Source organism: Thermobia domestica, chromosome 1 (genome assembly GCF_964235325.1).
Source record: "Thermobia domestica chromosome 1, izTheDome1.hap1.1, whole genome shotgun sequence".
NCBI lineage: Eukaryota > Metazoa > Arthropoda > Insecta > Zygentoma > Lepismatidae > Thermobia > Thermobia domestica.
The window spans coordinates 302,864,551-302,879,281 of NC_137454.1; the positions used below are offsets into that span (position 1 = coordinate 302,864,551).

The 14,731-nt window shown below is 35.3% G+C and overlaps 1 protein-coding gene and 1 non-coding gene across 4 annotated transcripts in view; both read right to left on the reverse strand.

Moving 5' to 3' along the window:
• The window catches only part of LOC145661745 (uncharacterized), a 575,920-nt gene that overhangs the window by 459,640 nt on the left and 101,549 nt on the right, over positions 1 to 14,731 (reverse strand). The gene's annotated exons all lie outside the window — the stretch shown is intronic.
• Positions 3,689 to 3,760, reverse strand: TRNAR-CCG (transfer RNA arginine (anticodon CCG)). The gene has a single exon. It is a non-coding gene; the product is annotated as a tRNA-Arg (tRNA).

Sequence of the window (14,731 nt, forward strand, 5' to 3'; positions counted from 1 at the left end):
TGGCTAAGGATAGAAGTCAATGGAGAGCTTTTGTGAACGTTACATGGAACCTCCAGGTTCCATAGATCATAGAGTTTGTTAGGTAGTTAATTTAGAGTTACTGTTCCGCGGTATGTAGCAGTAATATTGCCCTTAAACTGGTTCAAGTAGATTGAAAAAAAATGAAATCTTTGAGTTTTACGTCCCACAGTTATGTCTGTTAGGCTAAAGGAGACGGTGATGATGAGTGATGAATGAAATAGTGGAATGAAGAAAGTGGAGGAAACGGGAGAACCCGAGAAACCCAACGCACACGGTGTTTGTCCACCACAAAGTTTACTTGGCGGGGGCTGGGATCGAACCCGGGACCCCAAGCATCAGAGGTGAACGCTCTACCACTGAGGCACCGCGGCCTCTATTGTACATCCAAGTAGCAGACCGATCATATTAAGTAGATGCTATAAAATGCTCATTCCTACTTTCACCGTTAACGCAGCGACTCTTAAATGACATAATAATTCGGAAATAACATTAGATTTGTATTTTTAGTGAAAAAAGAAAAGTTCCGAAACGACATACCGCATGATCTTCTTTCAACTTAAAATTTGGCTTTCAAAATACTCACAATGATGCTACTACTTCCTGTCAAATTGCCCTAACGATATTACCATTACTTAGGATGTTGTCCCAGTCCTAACATACGTTTTGACATTACAAGTGTGTACGAGGTTTCTTTCCTTCATCCTGCGCGATAGTACAAATATACTTGAAATTTACTATAACTGGAAAACTGTTTCCTACATCGTTACCATGTGCATTTTAATGATTTGAATCACTTGCCTGTGCAGAAACCATTGGTAAGACGATGTGCGAAACATAATTGTACTGGAAGAGTAAAATTTATCTATGTCTAGCAAGTGTAACGTTAGGCTTTGTCCCAAGTATTTTGAGCAATGAAATGGACACATTTTCTTTGATACCACATTCTCTACATCTGCATAAAAAGTAACACATATATTATTCTAGCGTCAATTACTCTCTTCGCTGGGTTTAAATAAGAAAAGAAACAGTAGTATGTTCCGTTAGTCAGTCACTTTTTACTATTACTGAAGCACTTTCAAATCGATAGAAACAAAGAAAACACAATTAAAAATTAGAAAATAATAAGTAATCTGCATAAATAAAAAATAAATATTAATATTGTGGGCTGAACTTGGTTTTTAAAGGGCTTCGGAAGTATCACTGTTTATTTCAGCGATCCCGAAAACCACGGATTCAAGAATAATATCGGTCATTTCCGATCATTTATATATATATATATATATATATATACACAGGGTGGTAATGAACTATACCGACAAACTGTAAGAGATGATTCCTTACATCAAAATAAGAGAAAGAGTTGGTATGGACCTATGGTGAAAAGTGCATAGTTTCAGAGCTAGGGCTATCCAAAATCGCGAAAAAGCCAAATTTCAACAGGTCCTATTTAGAATTCCAGAAATTGTGGATGGTGGTCTTTATCAGTGTAAAGGAAGGCACGCACACTCAATCCAAAAGTGCATATTTCGTCAATTTTCAATCGGTATACAGAGTATTCCCTACAGGGTGTAATTCTCAGATATGCTCTCAAAAGAGTTTTCAGATATACCCTGATTTCAAGGAGGGTCCAAAGTAGGCAGGAGGTAAGTCTTGACAACAATGGATATCCAGTGCTTCGGAGGAAAGTCGAAAGTGTTAGAAATCGGCAGCTCCATGTTTTTTTTTTGTGTGTGTGTGTGTGTGTGTGTGTATGTGTGTGTGTTCGGAGTAACATGTGATGCGATGTATTTTGTCACGGTATATTTCACGTTTTCTTCACTTATAAGCGTGAAAGAAAAACATTGCAATATGCGTTTTCCCAAGTACTTGAGGCGGTGCTGCTGACAATCCATAACTCTTCCGATATCGCGCAAAAGGATTCCGTGTACACTCCTATCAAGGCTTATCCTTTGCATACTTTGGACCAACCATAAAATCAGAGCATATCCCAAAGTTTGGTTGATGGCATGTCTGGGAATTTCACCCTGCATTCAATACTCTGTACACCCATTGGACATTAATGAAATGTGCAGTTTTGGATTGAGTATGCATGACTTCCTTTACGCTGATAAGGACTACCATCCACAGTTTTTCGAATTCTCTTGAAATTTGTTTCGAAATCTTGGACAGTCCTAGTCCTGAAACTATGCACTTTTCCGCACAGGTCCATGTGAACTTTTTTTCTTATTTTGATGTAAGGAATGACCTCTTATAGTTTGTCGGTATAGTTCATTAACACCCTGTATTATACATATATTCAGTTTGTTATAGTAAATATTGTATCAATAAAGAAAACAAAAATTTAAATAATGTAATTATCAATATACATATTGCATTGCACATATACAGCATATGAGCAAACAGCCGAGATTTATTCTGAATGCTGAATGTAAAAATATTAAACTGTTACATAAAATCAGTAAATCTCTTTTTTTAAAAAAAGTTCTCTATCACTTAAACACAAATTTAATCTTTTTTTTATGGTAGTATACAATACTGCATTGCACTCATCCATTGGTTGCAAAAATTAGTTTTCAATGAAATACAGTGATCACAAATCAACTGAAAGAGTCGGATAAACAACAATAATAAATCTTGCAATAATGGATTAAATTTCCAGGAAAATTACAGAAATCAGTTAATTAGCGTTTATGAATCAACAAATAGGAAATTTTCATGTTTTCAATGTTTGGAAAAGCAAGAAACGTCACTGCTATACAAGCACACATATATACTGACTGTGAGAAGTTAATGTTTTAACCTGTTCTCGAAAACGATTATAAATTAAAACAAACACGACATAAATTCCCTAAAAAGTGTAAATGTAAACACGAATCCATACGATCGTCATGAAAGTATCAATAAATATCTAAATATCAAACAAAAGCGATAGGACGGCCCATTAATGATAAATAAGTGAAATAATCCTCAATCATCAAACATGTGTTCTACTTCGTTCTTATTCTTCTTCTGTATAAGTTGACCTAACCACCACTGCTAAGTTGTAGTATACTCTGCATCAAAAACAAATATGCCTTTCATGAAATTTCCTTTTCTAAGGCCAGCACAAGGTGGATATAATCTGCGTACGAACAATTGATGATTAGCCGTCAATTCAACAACAGAGGGGAAATACTTATAAAATTAATAACGAGAGAATATGCGGTGTACAGTACTGTGAGTGACAACATAATGTAAACAGTCTTGTTAACAGTACCTAAAGATAGGAACATGTTGGGAATTTCATCTTTCTGTTCACCTCGTAATTCACTTTAGAGGGTATGCGATAACCGGTTACACTTCTTTTCAATCTGCTAAGAAGGTTTTCAATCATCTCACCGCACAATTGACATCGTGGTACCTATGCCATTTTAAAGATGATCTCAGACAGTGATACAGATAATGATTCTAATGCTATTGTTTTGATTTTTTACCATCATTTAGCTTCAACGACGGAAATGAAATGAAATGAATTTTTAAGTTTTACGTCCCACGGTTATGCCGGTTAGGCTAAAGGAGACGGTGATGATGAGAGATGAGTGGAATGGTGGAATGAAGAAAGTGAGAGGAAACGGGAGAACCCCGAGAGAACCCACGAGCACGGTGTTTGTTCATCACAAGGTCCACATGGCGCGAGCTGGGATCGAACCAGGGGCCCCAAGCACCGGAGGTAAACGCTCTACCACTGAGCCACCGCGCCCCCCCCCCCTTCAACGACGGTAGTAGAGCAAAAGACATCCCTAAATTTTCGCATCCCCAATCTGAAGTAGTACTGTCGATCTTGCAGTGTATCATTTCATGCTTCACAGAGACAAAATCATAAATTAATTAGAGACACAAGTAAATATATAAATAACATATGTAACATATGTAAATATAGTGTCAACGAATTTTTCATTGTGCTAAGTGTACATATATATTAATTTAATCTACTATAATGTTTTGTATTCATTTGTTTATGTATGTGTAAATAATCGTATTTTTAGCTGTTTTATACCAAATTGACATATCTCGTTTATTCACAAATTTTCAGAAAAGGGTCCATAAAGAATACGACTAGGGTTAGGTATCACAATAAATAAATAAATTGCCTGAAACTTTCGAAGCATTTATTCCGTACGTATCTGTTATTGTGATCCTTGTATCTCATGTCTCAGAGTGGAGGTTTGTTAAAGGTAACCTGTACAAAGAGGTTGCTAGAAATTTTTATCCACTTTCCTATTATGCAGGACAGTGGTGAAATGGAAATCGTTTTTCAAATTGTTATAGTGGAAACATAGGAAAAGGCAGCGAATAAGTCAGACAATGAATAAGTTTGTAGTAGCAAGGTGACTAATGGTAAAATCAAACGTGTTTTAAATCTATGAAGTTCGAGGTTCCTTGCGAGGTGTACTCTCAGGCAAAGTGCTTCACTATGTGAAATATGCTACACTTACATGCAATTGCAAGGTGAATTGTAAAATGAATGGCAAATTGAACTTCTCGCACTATATTTCACCATTAATCCTCCTCGAAATGCTGTAATTATATACTCTGTTCAACTATTATAAGCCATCAATATAACAGGAGAATAGTGTTCTGTTGATCAACCATTAACACTTACGAACTTTCAATAAGTGACTTCGTAGGTAATTCCGTGGCAAAAGAATGAAATGAAATGAAATTTATAGTTTTAAATCCCATGGTCATGACTTTTAGGATAAAGGAGGCGAAATCTGTATCAAAAGATACGCAGATTTTTGGTGACTATCGAGAGGTCTGTGTTTAGCCATCGTCGTTTCAGTCTACAATGAATAATGGGAAGCAGATAATGGCAGGAAAATAAACCAATTGCCAGCAAGAAAGAAAGTATTAACGAGCATCGGAGATATTTTGAAGGATAGACAATTACATATTAAGGTGTGGACAAAAATCAAAAAAAGATGTGAATCTGTTAACTTGAATCTCCTCCCTTCTTGATGAAACTGCGTACGCTATTCTTCATTACAGAATTTGTATTACTGCAATTCTCTTAATCATGGCAAATGTGCAAAAGAAGAGTAGGCCCTACATCAGTGGTTTCGGAAGCTCAAAATTGCCAACTAATGGAAACACATACTCAGATTAATTGTACTTTCACACTACATTCCTCAGTGCATAGTGTCCGTATAGGTAAAGAACAGCTGAGAACAACGCAATATAGACTTTTTCTCCAACGGTGAAGCATATAAGAATTTGTAATAGTTTTGTCGGCCATACTATGTGGGCAATAAAACATATTACTACTTTCAAAGGAAAAGGAATTGACTGGACCACTATCTATATTTATTTATCTATCTACATTATATAGATATTAGGAAGAAATTGGGATTATATATAAATATTTGGATTTATATAGATATTAGGATTATATTATTGGGAAGACCACATCTTAGCAGGTAGGCATTGCTTTAAGGCAGGAAATCTTCCAAAAAGATAGCTCATCACCTCCACTAGCGCATAGGATTTTTTTGAAAATAAAATACATTCAGGCAGGGTTTTTAGTGATTTTTTTTTAAATGAGACATTACACATTAAGAAAAGTGTTAAAATTAACACGTTAAGAATATTCATAAAATGTCTGCATGAACATAAATTACAAAAGATTACTATGAAACGTGTTTCTGTATATGACTAAGTCCTATGCAAAACACGTACGGAACTTCTTCGTAAGTCTGCGCCAATGCGTTAAGACAGTTAACATTTCTAATTATGGTTTGAAATGCAGTATGGAAACAGCATCATTTAACTATCCAAAGTGAACAAAAAAATATAGATCAACTATACTGTGTTTCCTGAAGTTTTCGAGCAACTGGAGCAGTTTCTGCATAAAAAAAAAAAAAATAAATATATTACAAAATTTCACCAATCATCACCTAGAGTTTGTGATGCTTCTATTGCTAGGAGTATTCAGGATATCCAGCATACTGTGCATTACTGTTTAAATGCTTCGTTTTTTTCTTTTTTAATAATTATTCAAGCACTACAGTGTTATACTACGAAAGTATAACTTATTATAGTAAATGGGAGAATAAATTGGAAATTTCTTGTTCCTGATAGTCTACAATTACAGGAAATCTCATCTTTATTCTACTCGTATAGTTTATTAGCATTTTATTTCAATCGTAATTTTTAAAAAGAAATTTTAGAACTTTGGAAGACTGCGCTCTTATCTAATTGTCTACAATTTACGGTTTAGACATCATTATCTACGGAATTATTCGTGTTTTTTGAATGATACCAAACACGTTTTTCAGATGCAAAATTTAGGAGAAATTTTGTCATGTTCCGGGAATTTTTCTAGAAAATGAAAAGGCAGTAATCAATTTGGACGCCCCAGGATGCAGTCGCCTCCACGAAAGGTACCTAAAAACATCTCTTGACTCAAGGCGGTTTTTTGAATTATTGAAACACAGGTAATAGAAATTATGATAAAAAAAAATTTTCGAACCAAAGATGTAGTGCAAAATTGGTTATTTTTTTAATCATTAAAATTACGTTTTAGGAGGCCGTGCTCTATCCTAATTATCTTAGATTCATAGTTTGTATATCATTGTCTGATATAAGTCACCCACTCCAATAATATCACACACACATGCTTCACGGACCACAATTTCGAGGACATGTTGTATAATTCGGAAATTTCTCGCAAAAAATATGCGTTGAGCAATAGGCATCCATAGCGGGGCCCCATGATCAGGTAACTGCACCAAATATAACCAAAATATATTACATGTCCTAACATTATATTTTTGAGAAGTTTTATTGACATACGGTTAGTAGATATGAAGATAGGAAAAGATTTTCGAAATGTATTGCAACATTTTGCTAGAGCGTTGTTCCTACGTCCTTATCTTTAAAATGATGCAGAGTTTTGAATGATATCACATACATGTGTAACGTTCCATAAATTGACGAAAATTTCCCGATTTTTTTTTTAAAAATGTGCACATTTTTAATTTGGATACTCTATCGAAGCCTCATGGTCAAGTACCTGCGAGAAAGCCATCCCGAAAAATTCTACATGTACTAGGTTATATTTTTACGCAATTTCACTGGAACATGATTAATAATTATGAAGATATAGGTTTTCGAACGAAGGACAATAATTTTTATAGCAAATATGATTTTTGACGGAGTGAGCAAGGGACTGTGAATAAAAAAAAGTGTGAGAGAGGGTGTAATTTCATATGTAAGTGATAGCTCGCATTCTAATGTGTAAGATAGCTTAGTAGTAGTTAAACGTTCATCTCTTGTGATTGGCTCCTAGCTCAACCCCAAGCTAAGTAGGTTTGTGGTGCACAACATCGTATCGGTGGATTTTGTCGGAGTTCTCCCGATTAATCTACACTTTCAATCGACTTACTCTTTCATAATAATTCACATTCGTTAATTATCTGTCTCCAGCCAGTCTTAAGGTCATAAACATGGGAGGTAAAACATTTCTAAAAAGTTTTTAAGCGGAAAGAACGTGGTTTTCTATGTTGAACAGTACTAACAACCAGTGGCGTGTGCAGAATTCCTCAAAGGTGGCGGTTAAACCTTCTAGTTCACTATTTTCAGGTGTTTGTAAACATATCTTAACATAGTAAATCTTTATTTTTGCCTACTATATTGCTCAAGGGGGATATCCTTTGATATGCCACTGCTGACAACAGTATTCCAGCTGTATACCTGTTAGAGGGGTTAATACCAATATTTTCCGAATTTTGGTATTTTTCTTTTACGTGCATGTAAGTGATTCTTCTTCAGATTTATTATCTTCCTTTAACAGCTAGGAACTCTTCCTAATTTTATATGGGATGGTCAGCAGTATCAATTTAAATTGTTGTAAATATATCGTTTTACTAATGTTTTCGTTTAAACTGCCTTACTACTCTAAAATGACAAATGTGAATGGTTAGCAACACTTGCGTAAATCCTAACATTTCTCTGGCAGCTTACTGCATTCAGAGAAAAGAAAAGAAGAACACTGCGACTCGACTCCTGCCCCACCTGGAAGGAGATACAGCTTCCAGGTCGCGCTATCTCTTCCTCCCCGCTGTTCCCCTTTGACGCACTCGTTTTTGTGTGTTGTTTGTTGTTCCCTGACGGAGGCTTTTGGCGGCGGAACCAAACCTCCAGAGATCTAAGCCAAGAAAACAAAAGCCGACTGGATCATAACTCTTTCACGGTAGCTGCAGTTTCGCCTTCAACCTTTCTTCCTTCTTCCAAATCTTTGTCTTTATTTTCTCTTCCAACTTCTTTCTAAATTTCTCTATTCGTGGTCCCCAACCCGAACACGGTGACAGTATACAGGACGTTCAGTCAAATGAATTCTAATTTACACCAGATTATGCAAGCGCTGCTGAGACCTTAAAGTTAGAATTGTGCGGAGAAGAAACCAGCCGATGTCTTGTGGAAAATCGGTGTTTATACACGAAACTTTAATGGGTGTGTGTGTGTGTGTGTAAGCTGACAGACAAACTTTGTTTGCTTCATCGTTATAAATATGCATTTCGCTCAAAACCACGAAGCTGAAATCACATTCGAAACTCTCTAAGCTTACACTTACGCATATCAATTGTCTGTAAGTTTGATATTTCGATTTTAATTAACTGTTTTTTTTAATACTTTTATTTTTTTTAAAATTAGTGTGTGCGTTACTGTTAGGAGCAATTGAATAACAAAAGATACAATCTGCTACTTAACAGTATAATTTTTTCTATACAAAAAATGAAATTAAATTACATTTTTGAGTTTAACGTCCCACGGATAGACCTTTTAGACTAAGAGAGATGGATGATTAAGGCAAGAAAATGATGGTAGACTTGGTGGAATGAGAATGTGAGAGGAAACAGGAGTATCCTGAGAAAACCCACGGACACGATGTTGTCCACTACAAACTTACTTGATTGGGGATCGAACCAGGGACCCCACGCCCCAGATGTAATCACTTTACCACTGAGCAATCATGCATCTATTTTTGATATACAGTACATAACAAAAATAATCTAATAATATATTCCCGAAAAGTAATAATAAAAAAAAAATTATCAACTGTACGAGATTGGCAACCAATAACATACATCTTAACGTCATTGAAAAAATGTTTTTCCTGGAGTCCATCAAAACTTATGGTTCAGAATTTACCTCAAAACATGTAACTAAGCTCAGATTCAAAATCTTTCAGTTTAACATCACACGATTATGCCCTTTAGGCTAAGGGGGGCATATGATTAAGGCAAGTGAATGAATGATGATATAAGGGTGGTGAAATAATATGGGAGGAAACTGGAGTACTCCCGAGAAAACCCACGGACTCAATATTGTCCACCACGAGCTTTTTTACCCGAAGATCGAACCAGGGGCCCCACGCCCCAGAGGTAACCGCTCAACCACTGAGCCTCTTTGGCGTGAGAGACCCGCGTTCGATTCCCGGCAGGAGCTCATGTGGCTCGGATTACACGTTAATCAGTAGGTCCCGTTTCATATAGCCTCACTGTTGAAAGAGACGTTAAACTCAAAATTAACTCGATTCTACCACTGAGCCATCATGCCCTCTTATGTTAATCCGATGTGATGTATCAATTAATATATTTTAACAATATTAAACAACAACAGTAAAGACATTTGAAATCTATCATAATTTTAGGCTACATGTCATTACCAGTGTCATAATAAGAAATGTGATTAGTGATTTTAGCATCAGTTTCATTTTAATACAGAGGGTGGTGTGGTTATCGTTGAGCGTCAACTTTTAGGTTTAGAAAAATAATAGTTTATCGCGTTTTCTCGAAAACTCCGCAAGAGAATTTACTACTTATTCATATCATTATGTTCAGCTCAATCCCTTATATTTGAACATGTTTTCCCGGTTATACAACAACAATATTGGAAAATATACAGTATACTTCAATATACAAGTATATTAACAGAAGTAACTATTCATAGACGAAATGAAGTTTCAAATTTATTATGAGCTGAGATAACTGATCAAATATGGCATTTAATGATGTAAAATGAAGAAATGACAAAAAGCATTAACTGTTGTCCCTAAGGTTGAGCGATGTATATATACAGTCATTAAGGAAGTGGTTCGTTAGATTCCATCATAATCAATTGACTCCATACTTGAAGCGATGCTCTTATCATATAGGGTTAACATATGATAGACTTTAAAAGAAAATGCGTCGTTTAGATTTAACAAACATACATAAATGCATATACAGAGGGTTGATTAATTCCTGTGTCAATTTCATTTGTTCACTGTGCAAAAGTAGTATGAGGTAAAGCCGTGCAATTTGGTTTAACTTTAGATGAAGGACATAAGTTTTGTTTCGCCTTAGAAGGATGTCACTCGTACTAAAGATTGAAGAGATATAGGGTCAAACGGTTGAATACACTGAAAACAATGCAATATCCGTACCTCATCATGTCAAATGGGTTCTCAAGGTGACCTGTGACCTTGATCTGACAGTGACCTCTGACGCATATTTGGTCGGCTTGCGACATGGAATCATACCATGCAACTTTTTGTTTGTTATAACTTCGATTTACGTTTTCTGAGGCTCTTTCAGAATTAACCATTGCAATCCCATAAGGGCAGAATTTACCATTTACCATTACAATCGAAATTTGACCTTTGACCCTATATCTCTTCAATCTTTAGTACAAATGACATGCTTATACAGCGAAACAAAACTTGGTTCTTCGTCTAAGATTACACCAAATTGCACGGCTTTACCTCATGTCACTTTTGCACAGTGAACAAATGAAATTGACCCACGAATTAATCAACCCCCTCTCTCTCTCTCTCTCTCTCTCTCTCTATATATATATATATATATATATATATATATATATATATATATATATATATATATATATATATATATATATATATATATATATATATATGTATGTATATATATATATATATATATATATGTGTGTGTGTGTGTGTGTGTGTGTGTGTGGCTTGGGTCTAAAAGGGTGTCTTCCCGTTGTGCCTACTTCCCGTTATGCCTACAGGCCCTCCAGCACTTTGTAGAAAATATTTTTAATGATCTTATCTGTAGGCAGAACGGTAATTCCCGTTGTGCCTACTTCCCGTTCTGCCTACTCTTTCGAGACGGGGAATTCTGTGCAGGGAGGGATCTTTTCTAGGGATTTTTTCTTTAGTAATTCTAATAGATTCTGTAAGAAGAATAACTATTCCTTTAAATTTCATCATATATTTTAAATGTTATCTTACTTGCTCTTCTCAGAAAAAATGACTAGGTACAGTTTTGTTATTAGCAGCGTTATTCACGTCTACTTTAGTAGAGATGTGTTTTTTTAATACTTACAGAGAAATGGAAAATTAATTGATTCAGTTACAAGAAAATAAACTTATTTCGGTCTAATATCAAGTCATTTCACAACAAAATTTTATTTGCACTACCACTTGTGCCAGTGGAGCAAGTGGGTGACATGTTCCTGCATCTCCAGGAAAATGCCCCGGAAGTACAAAACGCAGAGAAGTTTCATGACTATTTAGTCGAAACATGGCTGGACGATGCAGACGCCATTTTCACAAAGTAAGTACGATATAGTAGTTACCTTATTTTCTACGCTATTTCACTATCTGTTTTTCGTTTGATTTTTTTTTTTCAAATATATGTGGTTTTCGTTTGGGAAACGAAATCTACGTTAGCAGTGATTAGTATTTCATATATAGGCCTACTCATTCGGTCATTTTAGTCCTTTATGTTTTTCCATTAGTTTCGTTTGTCATTGTTGTATTGCCTATGTGTTCTACAATTGTGAGCTCAGAAGTGTCTGGATATGAAATGGTGCATAGTGTCTTTAATGGAGTGTGGTAAGCGTAATTATTATTCTCATTCCATAAAAAATCATTTCTGAGATCTGCATGCCAATACGAAATTTTAATCTGCTCATACCAGAGATCTGAAATTAACTCTATACTAGTGTAATGATTACAAAACTGAATACTTATAAATTTACCGTGTTACTAACAACAAACAACAGACGTTATCCTTAACGTTATCTACGACAGACGTTAACATGCAACTTCCAATCGTTGTTGAATGTCTATTGTCAAGCTTTGATTTGTTTTATGTAATTAATGTTTCTCTCTTTTCCAGAGATATATGGAACCAATATGATAATGTTGAGGGAAGAACAAATAATGTTGTAGAGGGCTGGCACTCTAAATTAAACAGAAAACTGACAAGAGAACATCCAAATATTTTTACATTTGTACAGCTGTTGCAGCAAGAACAGAGTGAGAATGAAGCTTGTATGCTGATGTTGGAGGTAGGAAAAAAGCCGAAGGAACCAAAGCTGAAATATAAGCGAATTGAACAAAAAATAAAATCATTGAAGGCACGTCTGGAATCACATGTAATAGACTTGGTGGCTTACACAGATGCAGTTGCATACTGTTTGCATTTAGAACAGTGATGGTGAGATGTTTTAAATATATTGGCTATATTAACGATATATGGTATTAACATTGACGATATGTAGTATTTACATTGACAATATAAGTATATGTAACATTGCATGTAGTATAGAATCGTGTTAGAAGACAAATTACCTGTTAAGGTAATGCCAAAGAAGGAGCAGTGATGTAAAAGACAAAGGCTCTTTTTTTTCAAAAGGGCCGCCTTATGCATCCTCTTGCATTGTTTGTTTAATGTATGGCCGAACATGTCTTGAGGATGTGAATTGTGGCACTTTTTAGTACTGCAAGCCTTAGTATGCTGGAGATAAACTACTGGAAAACCGATTAAAATTCGGTTATGAAATGAATTGATATTAGCCCGAAGTAAGTCTGTTTCGTGTTCGTTTCAGATACAATGTCAAACGGGTTACTGGCAACTGAATCAATCAATTCGAGGAAAGAGATATGATGGAGACAAACACTCTTTTTAAAGGCCGCCTTATGCATCCTCTTGCGTTGTTTGTTTAATAGTTGGCCAGACATATCTTGGGGATGTGAACTGTGGCATTTTTTAGTACTGCAAGTCTTAGCATGCTGGAGGTAAACTACTGGAAACCCAAATGAAATTTTGTTCTGAAATTGCTTGATATTAGATCTTTTTTTTTTTTTTTTTTTTTTTTTTTTTAATGTTTGTTTCACATACAATGTCTAACATTCTTGCAACTGAGTCAACCAATTTTCCATGTATGATGAAACTTGTAGAGGTGGTGGTTGTTTTTACAGAAGCTTTTAGAAATACTAAAGAAATATTCCCTACAAAAATTCCTCCCTGCACATAATTCCCCGTCTCGAAAGAGTAGGCAAAACGGGAAGTAGGCACAACGGGAATTACCGTTCTGCCTAGAGATAAGATAATTAAAAATATTTTCTTTAAAGTGCTGGAGGGTCTGTAGGCAGAACGGGAAGTAGGCACAACGGGAATGAACCGTCTAAAAGGGCCAATGTCAGTTTTTTTTTTGGCGAAAATGAGATTTTCAGCAATTTGAATGTCTCTAAATGTGTATTTGTGTATTTTCTACTTTTGTAAGAAGGACAAGTGTCAGCATGGAATAGTTTTAGAATAATTTTCCAAATAATGTTATAGGCCCTTGGTGAAGATGAAGTATTTCTGTGTTTAAACGAGGCCAAAGTATTCATTGGCCTTTCTTCAATCTACTAAAAATAATGTGTATTAATACCAAAGTGAATGTTGACCTTTTATGATACAATATTGCTAAAATTTTGACCCGACAAAAGTGAGAGTTGGCCTCTTTTGATCTAGTGTTTTGGAAACTCTGTTGAGGCCAATGTTTAAACTTTGTACTTATTTGTTTGACTTGAAAGGCAGCGTATTTTGTGTGACACCTAAAGGAAAATAAGATAATAATGTTGTGCTTTTGTGCCTGTGAGTGTAAATCCAACAACAATCTGGTTCATAGTGACCAACCATGGTTAAAAGTATATTTTGTTAACACTGCATACGGTTGCCAATTCAGCCACTTTGTGGCTAGATCGGCCATTTTTAGAACCTGGCTAGCCACAAATTTTCAAAAAAGCCACTAGTAGCTTTTCTAGCCATGTGCTGTTTGCTTTTAGCCACTTCTGGCCATTTTCTGAGTTCAACCACATTCTGATATAAGTTATTTATCGTTAACGAGTGTCTAGCGCTGTTTTGGGATTTGTAATACAATACCCGTTAAAATTTCACTTGTATGCTTAATGTTTCACTTCAAGGAGAAGATTAGCTACATAATTTTTATGGCAATTGCATGTTATAGCGGAATGTGTTACGCTCAAAGCATAATTTGTAAGCAAGTTCAAAGTTTATACTTTCAATAAAGGACCAATATCAAGAGATCTTGGAGATAAGCTGATATATATTATACATATCCGATAGGGCATAAACATGTCTTTCATTGGTGAAAGTATGAATTTTCTATTTGCAAGCATGTTTGAAATATCTTCAAACAAAAAATTGTAAGAAACTTCAAATGCGTTTTTCTCAAAATGGTATTTTTTGACATTGGCCCTTTTAGACCCAAGCCACAGATGGTCTATAAATTTCTTAATGGCATAGGAGAAAATATAATTACTTAACTAACTATTACAATACCAATTACGTATTTAAGTTTTTTTTTCTTCCGACTTGTTTCGCTGTACCACTGCAGCTGACTTACTAGCAGA